We start from the raw sequence: 15,652 nt of genomic DNA on the forward strand, positions 1-15,652 counted from the left end.
GCAGGCCTTGTGCTCCTTGCATCCCCCTCTGCATTTTTGACGCGGCGAATGGTTGATCTAATAAGAGGAATTGACCTTGATGTTGTACCGGAGGACAGATACTTACAAGGTTATACGGGTGTGCAGGATGTGTACCAGATCCCGTAGCGCCATCATGCTTCGCTAAAAATGAATTTGCTTGTTTTAGATGATATCTCTAGAAGAAATAAGAGTTAAAGTCAGAGTTGCATAGGCGTGTAAGCTAAGAGAGCAATGAAAGGATATCCAAACATCGTTGGAACAGTGCACAAGGGAGTGATGTGTGGATACCTAGTTCGGGCCGGCGTTTGGGCATGCTCACCTAGCTAGAGTGCGGGTCACTTCAGAGCCGTTGAGGGTGATGCGCTGGCGTTGGCTGGCCATGCACGGATGCAGATCTTGAGTGGCAGCGGAGCAGTACGATGTGGTGGACGAGACCGTTGGTGAAGCCCCAACGGCCTCAGGGGGCAGAGGTGCGACGATGTGCTCGGTGAAGTAGCCCCGGTGAGCTGGGAGACAGCGTCGGTGAAGTGCACCTGATGCGGTGGAACTCGGTGTCTGTGAGGCATGTCGGTTGCGGCGGCCGACGTTGTCGGTGGACCACCCGGTGCAGTGGACGAGGGCGTAGATGAGGTGGCTCCGGTGCGGTGGTGAAGCGCGACCGTCGTCTTCGTCGTCATCGTCCGGCACAGAGATGGGGAACGGTGGGGAAAGAGACGAGACGAGGGGCGATTCGAGGGTTGGCGGAGAATTAGGGATTTGAGCAATCTGGGCGCGGAAGGGGACGGTGGAGAAGAGAGATTTTGCAGGGATGGAATTGGGGCCGCCAGATATTTCAATCCAAAACGTGGAAGCGTGAACTTACATTGTCGTCGTCCTTTTTTGGGGGGGGAGGGGGTGGGTGGCTAGGTGCTACGCGTCTGTCTGACACACGCGACCACCCCGACAGGACTATGCTTCGGTGGCTTAAGGCACCTGCCTTTGTGTCCATGACATGTGGGCCCAACAGGTGGCTGGCCCACATGTCAGCGACCCAAAGGCAGTTGCCTTTGAGGCACCGAAGCAGCATCCACCCTGACACGACCCTGGTCTGCCTGGTGCGCCTACATTTGAGAATGCAAACGAATCTTCTTTCATTTGCAAACGAATCTGTATGTATTATCATGCCCGTGTTTTCCTTGCAATAATTAGTCATTCGAAACGAGATACTCCATCCGTTCACTTTTGTAAGTCGTTTCAGACAACTTAAAATGAACTGTTTTGCACATTGTCTGAAATGTCTTCAAGGTCTTATAAAAGTGAACAGAGGGAGTACTATAAATTAATTAATGAGGAGTTATTTGAAAAAAAATCGAAACGGTACCCACGCTAACATGGATTAGATTGTGTGTCACATAATTAGTTATTTGAATTAGATTGTGTGTCACGTAGTTAGTTATTGGAATTAGAGTGTGTGTCATGTAGTGATCTCCAATTCTAACGTGGATTTCGCATTTCATTGTATCCACGCTACTTTTTTTAATACAAATTCATATGTATATGATGAACACCATGGTAGTGAGAAAACTTTTGGATGGATTCAAACATATGACCTACAAAATAGCACAACAAACTGAGTCAATGTCAACTTTTCGAAACTTAGTATGGCACGAATTCAAAATAATTACCCGTATGCCTGGTCCTCGGTTCAAATCTTACAATGTATACCGAATTGAAACATCGATATTAAGTCTCGTACTATGTACATTCAAATGTTGTTTTTAGCCCCCGCTCACAAACGCTACATACTTCCTGTATCGGTCAATCTTCCTCTCCTAACCACCTTAGGAAGCTATCGGTTTCCAACACACATTCATTCTTTCTCTCCATGTTTCGATCTCTAAGTCTCTCAACTACACAACCCCTTTTTCCACTCTGTTACCAAATGTATTTACCTCACACACCCGCCATTGCACCCCATGTCGAGCTCTCTCTATCTCCCCCCTCTCCCTCTCACCCTCTCGCGCTAAATACATGCATAGCCTATCTAGCCCCCCAACCTCTCATGCGCACGCACGCACGTTGTATATCTAGGTCACTCCCTCGAGACTGTCTCACTCTTTCTTCCGCACGGCGGGCCACGCTCACTCAATCTCGCTCTCTTTATCCGAGTCTCGTTTAACCTCGTTTTCTTTCACACACAAATGATACATCTCCCTGTTCGGGCCTCGATCGACATACTCTATATTCTCTCACACAGATTGTCTATCTAGGTCAGTCCATCCAACCCGCCGCCACTCTTTTGACCACATGGTGGGCCACGCTCACTCAATCTCTCTCTCTCTCCGTATGTCTCGATTGACCTCTCTCTTTCTCGGACAAAAATGATATATCACCATGTTTGAGCCCAATTCGACCTATTCACATTGTATACTCTCTCACGCACATCGTATATCTAGGTCACTCTCTCCAACCCGTCTCACTCTTTCGATCGCACAATGACCCTATGTGATCGGTTGACCTTGCTTCCTCCCACACACAAAATATATCTACACGTATGTGACTGGATCATCTCTCAAGCTCTATATTATAGCCCTCACCCTTGCCAAAAAGCTCAATCGGACAATATCTCTCCAGAGCATATATATTTGTTCAATGAATGTCGGACCACACTCACTTTGTCTCTCTATCTATATGTCTCTCGATTGACCTCGCTTTCTCACACCGTATCTTCCACGCGTTGAAGCTACTACCTCTCCATCCCTTGCAAAGCCGGAGCTATTTACATTGCGAGGGGCACTCCAACCTTGGATTAATTTGTGTAGGCATTTATTCCGGTCAGTTTAGATTATATTTTCGTAGCATTCGGCCCACAACTACTCCAAACACCGTTGTAACCCACGCAACTCCCCTAGTTGATTTCCCTCTGGCTCGGTCATCGCTCTCTCGCATGTCCTTTCTCGCTTTCAACGTCGCACTATCGTATTATTGAAAAAACTATGTTGTTCTCTTTAATTATTATAAATAAGCTACAAAACTACACACCGATAGTCACTTTGGAATGGAACAAATTTCGACCCAAAAATTGAAGTGCTACAAACTACACACCGAGGGGCCCACATGTCATGAAACAAATTTGGACCCATATAAAAATTAAAAAATAAAGGACGAGGATCGAACATGCGACCAGGCCTTCAAGCCGCACGTCAATCGGCAACATACGTAGAATAGCAATGTTTGTTGTACCCCCTTTGTTCACATAATGTTTTTATATTACCACAACCTAATTAACAGATAACATGTAATATTGTTTTTAGTACTATTTGCCTTCACTTACTGGTGGGTTCCATGTGTGCTCTCTCTCTCCTCCCCTTCTGTGTTTAGACGCACGGGCAAACAGGAAGAACTCGCGGGCAATGTTGCCGTTGACCATATCTGGACGCGTTCACAAGTCACGCACCAGTTTCACGTACTAGCAGCACTAGTCACTGTGTACGAGTAATGCACGTTAATTTGGAAGTATATTAAGTGCATGCGGATATTAACTACTGGGATATTATTTGCGTGTTGTCATGTGATTAGCACTATTTTTGGCATGAACTTAACTGCACGCTAAACGTGTTGAGCGCTCGACATTGAAGCAATCTAGGTCGTTGGATGACAAGGAATACATGTGGCTTGATGATGTTTTATATTTAATTTGATACGGCTCTAGCATAACATTCAATCGATCAAGCCATACATTCCGTTCAGTCTGACTCCGACTTTAAATTATACGACAATCGATATAAAATAAACGGAAATGATAAACGTTCGGATTTTAAGCTTGGCAATCCGAACTTTTTTCATGGCAAATTTAGATTACGCGGCGGCGGCGGGGGCATCTCGCGGTGGGAAGTGGCTCCTCTGCCGTGCTCTGTGTGTCGTCGGGCCACTGACCGACGGCAACGGAGGCGTCTTGCGACGTTGTTGGCGTACTCCTGGACGTTGGCCTAGCTTCAAGGAAGGCCAAAATGTTCTGGACTTCGGAGCGAGTTAACTGGCGGGAGGAGGCGACTGACGTTGGTGCAAGGAAGCGGTCTATGGCGGCCATCCATGCCGCTGATGGGGGCACTGGCACCCGCGCGGGGACATGCGCTGTCAACGGCACGGCAGAGATATTCATGTGCACAGGCACCGGCACGGGCGCGCATGTTAGTGCACGCGCAGGCGCATGCACTGGCAGGTGCACGGGCACCGCACGGGCGCGTGAAAGTCGGCGGGGACCTCGTGGAACCCCGTGGGATCAAGCTCGACGACAATGTGCGGCTCCCAGCCCATCAATGCCACGGGGATGGGCGCTGGCGCAGTCGGGGCGACGGGAGCCGGAATGGGAGCGGGGACAGGCGCGGCGTCTTCCCGCAAGGCCAGTTCAAGCTCGTCCCAAAGCGCCTTATGTTCTTGAGACTCCGGCTGGGTGTCTTCCTCAGGAAACTGGAACACTAAGGGCAGACCATCGTGATGCGGCATGGCGTACGTTTAGGTCAGTGTAGTTGGAGGTAGACAATAGGAGAATTGGAGAGGAAGAGAGAGGATTCTAGCGATACAGGGTAGTGCGCGGTCGATTTTAAACTGCGGAGCTGGCGACATTAAAAGTGGGAGCAGTTGGGACGATGGTGGGTGGCGGGGACTCGTGGCGACATGTAAACGCCTACGGTTTCAATAGTGAAAGCGTTCGCCTTAACGTGACAGGTCTTTGTTCCAAAATACCTTGGCTCTTCATTTGTGCAACTTGTCATAAGCAGCTTGTCTCAAATTGAAGAAAAAACTTATGAAGTAATATTTGTGCCATATCACGTGACCATGCTTAGTTTCAAGAATTTATGCTCACTTTTGGATTTTCTGAAATTTAAGATCCAGGATTCGAAACAATATCATAACCTGCATCATGCAATAAAATTTCAAGCCGTACATCTATCCTGTTGTATTTTTAAGAAAGGATTTGGTCAAACATTTTTCTTAGTTAGATTTCAGACAAGTTATATATGCAGAGTAAAAGGATAATCCCTCCGTACCAGTGCATTGCCTGATATATTAACTCAAGTACTAGGCACGAACTAACGGGCTCAATTCTATGCTCATCCTGGTGTAGTAGTAGTAGTACTAGGCAATGCAGTTGAAGGGGTGACCTTGACGAGCGGCAACCGAGGGAATTGAACCATGCTCGGCACGGTAGGTAACGTTGTCTAACTACTAAAGCATCCCTCCGTTGTTCATCGGTAGTCATTATGGACCGGGAACATGAGGGGAATTTCCTAGGGCTGGAATTCTGGCCACCAGATATTTCGACTTGAAACGCTGAGGCTCGACTGGTTGGGGTTGCCTAATGTGCGTACCACGCGCGCCACTGATGGACACGAGCCCGGGTTTTTTAGGATCAACACGAGCCAAGGTCTGGCTGGTACGCCGTTGGGTCCTACCATTCGAGAATACGAAAGGAACCTTTTAAATTGCCGAACGAATCTATGTGTATTACAATACCCATATTTTCCTTGCAAATACTAATCTCAACATGGTAATTGATTTATGACGAGTTGTTGAATTAGGGTGAGTTTGTGATATAGTGATCTCAACATGAATTTCACATTTCATGGTATCCCTAGTAAGTTTTCCAATGCAAATTCAAATTTAAAAGATGAACAATATGGAGGTGAGATAACTTTGTATGTATCAAGCATATGACCACACACACACAGAGACACACACGCACGAACACAACAACAATCCAATAAGTATAGTGGATCTATTTTTCCAAACCATGCATGTATGACACGAATTCAAAAATACTCCTTCTATTCCTAAATATTAGTCTTTTAGAGAGTTCAACAGTGACTACATACGGAGCAAAGTGAGTGAATCTAGACTCTAAAATATGTCTATATACATCCGTATGTGCCAATCCATTTGAAGCCTCTAAAAAGACTAATATTTAGGAACGAAGGGAGTAAAATGTAAGACATCCATGGTCCTCAGTTCAATATTTAAAATGAACATGAAACTGAAACATGAATATTAAGTCTAGTACTACAATACATGCAAATGTTGTATTTAGGCAGAGCTATGATTGTCAGGGGTCAACCCCTCGACCTTAGATAAAATTGTGGAGCTCTGTTTAGGGTTGTTTATATTATATTTGTCCCCACCTTCCCAACCACCGATTGGTTGTGCACCCCCACCCCTCCTCCTCGGGAGAATATCATGTGCCCCCATACCTTAGATGCTATATGCCGATACGAGTTGCTTGGAGCTTGTAGATCTGAGATATAGTAGCTCACATGATGTGTCTTAATATTTTTGCAGGAAACCTTGATGAGTTTGAGAATTGCACACAATTTGTACAAAAACTACTTAGATGCCCTTTGATCCCATATCCAACGACCTCAAAGCTCGTATCACCGTAGCATCTAAGATGAAGGAGGACATCATATTCTCCTGTATGTAAGAATATCATGTGCTACCACACCTTTGATGCTTTGGTGATACAAGCTCTTCGGAGGCGTTGGATTTGTGACCCAACACCTCCTCAGTGGTTCGAATGGTTTTTTTGCAGAAAAGCTCGAAAAGAGTTCGGCCACTGCTTACAAGCACAAAGACTGCTTAGATGCCATTGGATCTCAGATCAAACGACCTCCAAGCTCGTATCACCGTAGCATCCAAGCTGCGATAGCACCTTATGTTTTCTCGCACGGGAGAGTATGAGGTGCTCCCGCATCGTAGATTCTATGGTGATACGAGTTCACTGAGATCTAATGGCCCACAGTAGGAGGTTTGAATTTTTTTGCAATATACGACTGATAGAGTTTGGGAAATGTGCAGAAAGTACAAGTACTACGCATGTGCCATCTGATCACTGATCATATGACCTAGATGCTCATATCACTGTAGCGGGTAATTAAGCTATGGGGAGCACCTAATATGAGCACCGGGGAGCCGTTGGATCGAAGATGCAGCGGCACACATGAGGCATGAATGTTTTATTTGTAAAAAAACCTTTGGAGAGTTTGGAAATTGTGCATAATTACAAAGACTACTCCCAAGCCATTGGATCTCCCTTCCAACGGTGTAAAAACTCGTATCACCATATTATCTAAGCTGCGGGGTGGATGTGATATTCTATGCCGCTGTCATTTTTGTTGGTAAACTTGCAAAATACGTGTAACTTGTGCCGTTACTTGGCTAACCGCGCAAAGTGTTTGTTCAAAAAAACCATCCTACACTGAAATATCAGAACAACACATGGGGGTCCCACTTGTCATTAATCAAATTTGGACCTAAAACTAACAAATCTGAAAGACGAGATTCGAACTGGCAACCTGGACTACAAAGCGTAAGTCGATAGCCTGAAAAAACGAACGATTGTTGGCTTTGTCCCATAACTTGATTTTATACTGTACTTGTGTTGAGTAGAGTAGAGGGAGTGCCTCGTCAACACGTGCATGATCATTGTCTCACTTACTGGTGGGTCCCAGGTCTGCGATCTCAATATCTCTTCTCGCCATCGTCTAACCTTTGCACGGGCACACACGAAGAGCGGCGCTAGCTTGCCGTGGTGTTATTACAACTAAAAAAAGCTTGGAAAATAGAAGAATCGCCTAGAACAAGAGATGTTGTGGCTGGTTGAGACGGAGCTAACCACATCTATCCTCTGTGCCACGTTTGCATGATGAAGCTGTGGGGCTAGTGGGGTGTTTTCGACCGACTGGCTGGGTCCCGAGGTCGAATCATAGGTACTATGTCTGATATAGTATATTTTTATACGCACATTTTTCCTCCGTGCCGAGACATGGCACACCCTACCGCGTAGTTTTGGGGTCCTCCTGGGTGGTGCACGCATATATTCTTCCTGACGTGGGACGCCTGACTGCACATTTTCTGGGTCCTCCTTGGTCGTAGAGCCGAAGCAAGTAAATGAGTCGTCAAATCACGAAAGACCACCTTTCCCGCCGAGTACATCAGTGAAGCAAGGTGGCTAGCTAGTTGGGCTAGTTCGACCGATTAGCTAGGCCGCCGCCACCTTTGTTTTTCACCCCTTTTTTTATCTACTTGCCGGCAGGTAAATTTAAATATCCACCGCGGCGTTGCTCTGGTGTTTGGGTGCGGCAGGATTTTTAATTTTTTGATTGACGGGAGCAGGCGTGGCAGGATTTTTAATTTTTTGATTGACGGGAGCAGGCGTGGCAGGATTTTTTATTTTTTGATTGACGGGAGCAGGCGCGGCAGCAATTAGTCATGATGACTCTGCGTGTAAAATCCCACTGCTCCTTGATGTGAGAAGTCGTCGATTGTTGTTTTACCGTGGTGAAAACCAAAAGATTCCCCACTCCTTCCGCCTTCCCGTAGATTGCATTGCCTTTCAGCCATTTCACCCCCTTTGCTTCCTCTCCCCATTGCTTCTACCTGGTGCCATGGCGGCGCAGCAGATCACAGAGTCCGTGGTGAGGCGCTTGACACAGGAGCTCCATGCCAAGGATGCGGAGCTCAGGGCCAAGGACGTGGAGCTCCGTGAGCTCAAGGAGGAGAGGAGTGCCATGCTCCTCCGTTATGTGCGGGAGTTCACGGAGCTTCAAAAGCGGCAGGCGTCCACCACAAAGATGCTCGAGGCGTCGGCGACATTGCTGCAGAAAGCGGGAGATACGATAGGCCGTCAGGGGAGCTGGCTGGAGCACGAGCGGGCCGATCGTGACGAGGTCCAGGATCGCCTCACCCACTTGGTGAAAAAAGTTGCCACGCACGTGTTGCGGCTGCGCGATGCCTACCGTCGTGCCAGCGCGATGATGCCGGCCGTCGGGCTAAACCCGTTCGACCACACGGTCGACTTCAACGAGCTGTGGCTTCCTGACCTGGTCTCCTTCTTCATCTATATCTCTGAGGAGCTGAGCCATCTCGGCGCGATGGTGGGGGCTGAGTTGGACAAGGAGGGGTTGCGGGCTACCGTCGTCGTTGCTGGGTGAATCCTTTCAGGGCTCCGTCACTGGAATCCATTCGTGCCATTGGACGCCGTCTTTGACGAGCCGACTCCCGTCGACCGGGAGCGGGCTCTGCGGGCGGTTGCACCCTGCATCACCAATGTCGTGCGCCTCAAGAAGCAGAGGGACTTCGGTGGTGTTTAGGCGCCATCTGCATGGGCATGTCCATGTCTTGGCGCAACATGACCGTTGGATCAAACTCAGACGGTGCAGACCAGTCACTATAGCACAAAGCGTGTGGGTGTGTTTGGTTGCATTCTCATCTCAATATAGTTTTTTCTCTTCGTGTATTTTTGTCAACCTACTAGTGTGGACTCATGCACCCTTCATGCACTCTGCCAAACACCCAAAACTGGGTCGAGAAGGGGACTTTTGCTCCCATCCCGTGCACCCTTCATACACCCTGCCTAACACTATTCGTGCTTCATATGGTTCATGTTTCGTGCAGTACTGTAGCACCGTACTCTCCGTGCGCTGTGCACCTAGTTCTGTTAACATTGATCTCACCGCTCATTCTCGACCGGACAGTCGAAAAAGCGGTACTATGTTACATATAGGAGTAGTTGACATGCGCACAACATCATTTGTTATCGTCATATCTTACTACACTAGCAACAAGATTGTGTAGTACTGACGTATGAACCACTGCACATGCCTAGTAATAGGAGCACTGTGTATGTTCAAGTGGCTGCCGTGTTTCGCACTCCTCCATCGTAAGAGTGGAAACGCTTGCTATAATCATTTTTTTCTTCAGAAAAACAGTGGACACGCTCTACCGTGCGGATCCTCCTCCAGCCATGCACTAAATTACTCACTTTCGCCGACGTGTGGGACAGCCAAAACCTGGGTCCACCAGCCATGCACTATATTACTCCGTAGTAGAGTGACGAGAGACTACCCTGATCGAACCGCCGCAGTAATGCCCAATGAGCCGTCAAATCACAAAACCCCCTCCTTTCCAGCAGTAAGTTGGACGGACGAAGCAACCATCATTTTACTCTTCTCTCTCAGCTTCCTCTCTTGAAGAAAACCCCCACTTGCTTCGCTTCTCCCTCATCTCGTTCCTCCTTTCACTCTTCTCTCTCAGCTTCCTCTCTTGGATGGACACCGGAGCACCGGCCGACGTGATGTCTATGGCTCTGGCCAAAACCGTCGAGGCTCATGGTACGAAGAAGCGCAAGCACCCCGCCGAGACTACCGCAAACAAGCTCAAAGCCATCGCCCTGTCCAAGCCCCCCTCTCTGGGATCCCTCATTAAGCAAGTCCAGGTAATGTCTCTTGTTGATGATCTTTTTCTCGATCTTGATCGTGTTTTTTCATCTAACACGCGGTACTAGTACTGGTAGTACAACTTTCTGGGTGATCTTGCATGTGATTTTAGTGTGCCAAATGACGGTTCTAAATTCCTCTTTTGACCAAAACATGCGAGAGGTTGACACTGATTTCTTATAGATTACTTTCAACTACTCCCTCTATCCCAAATTTCTTGTCTTAGATTTGTCTAGATACGGATGTATCTAATACTAAAATGTGACTTGATACATCCGTATCTAGACAAATCTAAGACAAGAATTTTGGGACGGAGGGAGTACTTTATGAACATCAATGCTACCTTTTAAGAGGGAATATTTGCCCCCAATAACTTGTGTTATGGATATTGCATGTAATCCCTCTGCTCTCATGCCTTTGAAGACATGTGCTAGTGTCTTTGTCCACTAATTTCTGTGCGTATATGTAGTCATATATGGAGTATAATATCGAAAATCATCTTATATTTCTGAACGGAGGTAGTAATAAAATATGGTTTCTGTTTGAATTAGAACCAGGTCCACGGTGGAGATGAAGTTCTCAAAGTCATGCCGTGTGAAATGGAAGACCTGATGATGAGTTCTACTACTGAACTATCCAGCTGTTGTGTCCTTGTCGCCACGTGTCCTGAACTAGTGTTTTCCTGTAGCATTGTTGCCAGGCGTGTTCTCGAGGATGTACTTGACCACAACAATTTCGTGGCTGTGCCTTTGATTACGAAGGGTGTGGTTCTTGTAAAGCTTCCCAACAAATCTGATGCGGCCTGTCTTCATCATGATGTTTATGAGTGGAAAGACCACTCTGTTAGGTTCTCCAAGGTTGACAAGATGGTGATGGTGCATGTAGACATCTCACACGAAGTCCATGGCCTAGTCAGTTATGCAGGGTTCATCCTGTAGGTCGGTGGCAAGAAATAGTCTGCAGAGTTTAGTTAGTGCAACTTTGCTTGTCTGTAGTAAGTACTATTGTTCAGTACTTGATTTTTGTTTGTGAACCCTGTCTTGTTTATTAGTACTGCCGCTTTTGGTGTGTGGTCAGTCCTGAGAATGGTCTATGTTAATGTCTGTCCACTTAATTCAGTCTGTACATTTTGAAGTATCCAGATCATATTTTTTGTGAGGAAGGTTTATCAATTATGGTTACACTCCAATATCTGTATGCACTGCTAGGTTTATCGCACCCACCAGGATTTCCAGTCCCATGGATGTTCGGTCCATACGATTTGTCACGACCTTTGGACTGTCCTGCTTGTGGGAGTAGGCGGGGCCCCTGCATGCCACGCGTAGTTGGACGATCAATCTTCTGTTTAGTACTTCAACATAGTGATTTCCTGGTAAGGATTCACTCGTGTCACATCAAGTAAATCTTATTGAATTACTTTCTAAATCTTATTGATTTAACGTCATGTTTTCTTTCTTTTCATGCAATTTTACGATGCAGGTTTTGCCATGTGACATTCATCATAGAATAAACTGTTTGGTTTGCTCTACGATGGCTATTTTTGCAGGTTTCACTTCTTATGTCATGTCAGTAACGAAGGCACTATCCATCACTTATATTACTGGAAAAAATTGGATCAGTCTGTTGTCTGAGTACAAGCTGAATCCGTATGATGAACAGCAGTTTGGTTTAACAAAAATGCCACAATTAGTTCTTCTCGCGTTCAAAAATGAAGAAAAAAACTGGATCACGGTCACGGATCCTAGTCAAGTTAGAAAGCTGATCATAGCAGACAAGACACGATCGCTGCTATCTCGCACAGATTGAGCACCGGCATTTGCTCTAGCACTGACAGCGGCAGCAGCTCAGTCTGATCCAGTTGAGGATTGGGCACCGACCGCGTCAGCGGATCAGTTTGATCTACCGGAGGATCGGGCATCGACACCGGCACCTGCTTCGACGCCGGCACCAGCTCTACAAGGAGCACCATCTCCGGCAGCAGCAGCAACAGCGGCTTCGGCACCTGCACCAACACTTGCACTTGCATGTGCTCCGGCCCGTGCAATTGCACCGGCAACAGGCTGGGCTGCAGTTCGCACTTCATATACCAAAGTCCTTACAAAAACCGACATGTCCACCTTCTTGGTAAGCATTGGCCGCCCAAGTGCTTCATTCTTTTTTCTTTCCATGTTGTTTCACATGATTCATTGTGTTGATCTAACTGTTTGGGTATGTCTTCTTGTTTGCAAACAGAGAATTCCTAGAGCAATGAGGGAGTCGTTCAACAATCCGGGCGACCGCGGCCAAATTTCTCTTACCATGCGTAGCCTTGGTGTGAATGAACCTGCTCAATATACCGTAAGTACAAAGGATGGTCGCATGATGATTGATGCTAAAAGATGGTCAAGGTTCAAAACTAAATCATATCTTGCGGTAGGGGATGATGTCAAAATCGAACTTTCTTGGCAAGGAGAGCTGGTCCAAATCAACTTTGAAATTCTTCAGTAGCAGCATGCAACTGCCGAACTGATTTATCCTCCGAGAGATTTTAATGTAATAATCTGGCATGGTGAAACAAGTGTCCTGTGTGTATAAGTAGTACACAGTATTATTTATCACATGGTATATCGTTGATAGAATTGCAACTCTGATTGCTGGTTAGGAACAGTCGTTTGATTTCATTCCAACAGCTGCCGTGCTTTATTCAATTTTGTGTATTTGCCTTGTGACAGCATCTAAAACCAACATCGTACCGATCGCTTGCAATATGAAAAGCACTGAGGTAGGACACATGGGCCCCCAAACATGCAGGGTAGGCCTGCGGCCCAAAGTCCAGAACCTGGTTTCGAGAAGCACTAGCTCAGTGCAGAAGTGGCGTCCTCCTCCTGCTGTGGGTTGGGCGAAGATGAATGTTGATGCTGCGTTATCTCGCAATGGTGAAAGGGGAGCCCTGGCAGTTGTGAGCCGGGATCATACAGGCTTCTTCCCTGGAGCATCGGCACTGGTGTGCGAAAGTGTTACTTATCCAGAGATCCTAGAGGCAATGGCATGTTGCGAGGGGCTATCTCTGGCTCTTGACTTAAACCTGCAACAAGTTTAGATTAGCACCGATTGTTCAGCAACAGTCAAGCATATCGGAGAGGCATACTTGGGGCCCAGCAAAGTTATTATGGACGAGATCAAGATGAAGAAGAATATGTTCCAAACCATGGAGATCATACATGAAAAACGCGAGTGTAATGTTGAAGCGCATGTGCTCGCAAAAGCTGCTACTTCTTTGCCCCGTGGACGCCATCTTTGGCTCACAGGAACCCCCAAAATTATTTATATACCTATGACTGTTAATCTTCAATAAAGCAGCTTTTATCCCTGAAAAAAATCTGAGTATTATATTCTCAGCGGAACCCCCATAAAAAAAGCTGAACCCGCATAATGCCCGTGCATTACAGAGGGAGTATATTTCTCGGCAAGGTGAGCCTGTGATATAAAAGATTTGTATATTTCTTTACAGAGGGAGTATCTCTCTATCAAAAATAATATTTATGTGTAACTAGTTACTCCTGTCTTTCTTTCCTTTCGTTGATATGTGGGGCAACCGGCAACGGGGTCCACATGCCATATGCACAAATTAGAGTGCATAACTTCACGGTAGACACACCCTCGTGGTAGCGCCGCAGTAATGCCCAATGAGCCATCAAATCACAACCCCCCTTTCCAGCTTTAGCAGTAAGCTGGACGAACGAAGCGGCAATATTTCATTGGGCCTGAATCTCCTTCTCCCTCGTCTGCTTGTTCAGAGAAAACCCCCTCTCGGCGATTGCATAGAGTTTTCTCATGGAGAACCAGGTACGAATTCTTCATCCATCCCCGATAAATCCAAGTCCCTTGGTCACAGGTAATCCTAGGATGGCAACCGTCGCCGTTGATGCATTTTTCTTCCTACTGAATCTACTGTGTTCCATTTGCAGTGCCCAAAGTGCGAGTACCCTACAGTTTTCTGCGCCCTTGGCGAGACGCCACACTTGTTCCTTCTCATCCTAACACAACATTTTGAAACGTGCACAATATGTTCCTAGAATCCACTTTTCTATCCGGGAGGGTGGTTTTTTTTAACATGCTGTGTTCTCATATTATTTTTCCTCCAGTGTATTATTTGCTCTGCTAGAACACATGTACTCAAGATGCTTGGCCTTGCCATAACTGAATACACTAGTTTAATGGTCACAGTGAAGACAAGCCATGGATATAAGTTCCGAGTTGGGTTCATGAACCAAGAAGATCACTGCTTTTTTTATGGCCGAACTTGGATAAACTTTCTCAAGTGTTACGGACTGAAAGTTGGCGCACGAATGCTGATGGAAATAGCAGAACTTGGTCTCATCTTCACTGCGATCTTCCACCCCGACGTCGTTCAAATTGTTCATCCATGTTAGTTTTGTATCTGGTTCTTGCTTGTTGCCTAGATTACTTCTTAACCCACCTATTCTGTCTAACTAATCATAATTTAACTTTAGAAGTAGCAACGAATCTCTCATGAAGATGCTACTTCTAACTAATATTTTCTTATAATTGGTGGCATGTGTAGGTTTTTTCAGAGTTAAGCAGTCTGCTCATTTGTTACTCTGTAATAACTCGGCTGTTACTAATGGCACTGAAGTTGACTGGATCGACATCCACAAGTTCCTACACTTTATTGATCGTCTTGAGGTCCTTGTGGGGCGTTTCAATGCTGGAAGGCCACGTCGGATATGTGTGCCACTGCTGCACTTGTTGAACAGGTCCAACTGTGTCGAGAAACTTATGGTACAAGCTGTTTTCTGTTATATATGTTGTTCATAAACTATTGCTTATACATAGTTTTATAGCTGTGATCTTCTTGAAACAGGAACTGTCGAGTTCTATTGTTCCTATACAGATGCCTGACCATGGTCGGGTCAGACTTGCGCTTGTTCACAACATGATGTTTATGTCGACCTACTCAATTCCCCTTGGAGGTGAAAATATACTTATTCATGGGTGGTCTCAAATAATGAAGGCCCGTCCATCTTGGAGAATAGGACAGAAGATTATGTTCATGCTTTTCCATGGCTCTAAAGCGGATATCCTGTTTATTGGCCACGTTGCGAGATGAAGCCACTTTCAGAAGGTTGTGGATGCGTGGGGTGGCGCCTGGGCCTTGTCCTGGGGCTTGGCGGCCTCACCCTTGGTTAATTGTAGGCAAAGTAGCACTGTACGAGGCGTGCTTTGTACGGTTGAACCTGTATAAGTACTCATACTGCTTCCAGCTTTGGTTGTTAAGTGCCCCTGCTGGTTTCAGTTAAGGTTGTTAAGTACTCCTGCTGCATTTATAGTCTGTCATGTTTCTTCAATCTTGTCTTCCTCCAGCCGCCAAAACCAAACCA

The sequence above is a fragment of the Triticum urartu genome, chromosome 7A (genome assembly GCF_056163025.1).
Source record: "Triticum urartu cultivar PI428250 chromosome 7A, HENAU_Tu73, whole genome shotgun sequence".
Classification (NCBI taxonomy): Eukaryota; Viridiplantae; Streptophyta; class Magnoliopsida; order Poales; family Poaceae; genus Triticum; species Triticum urartu.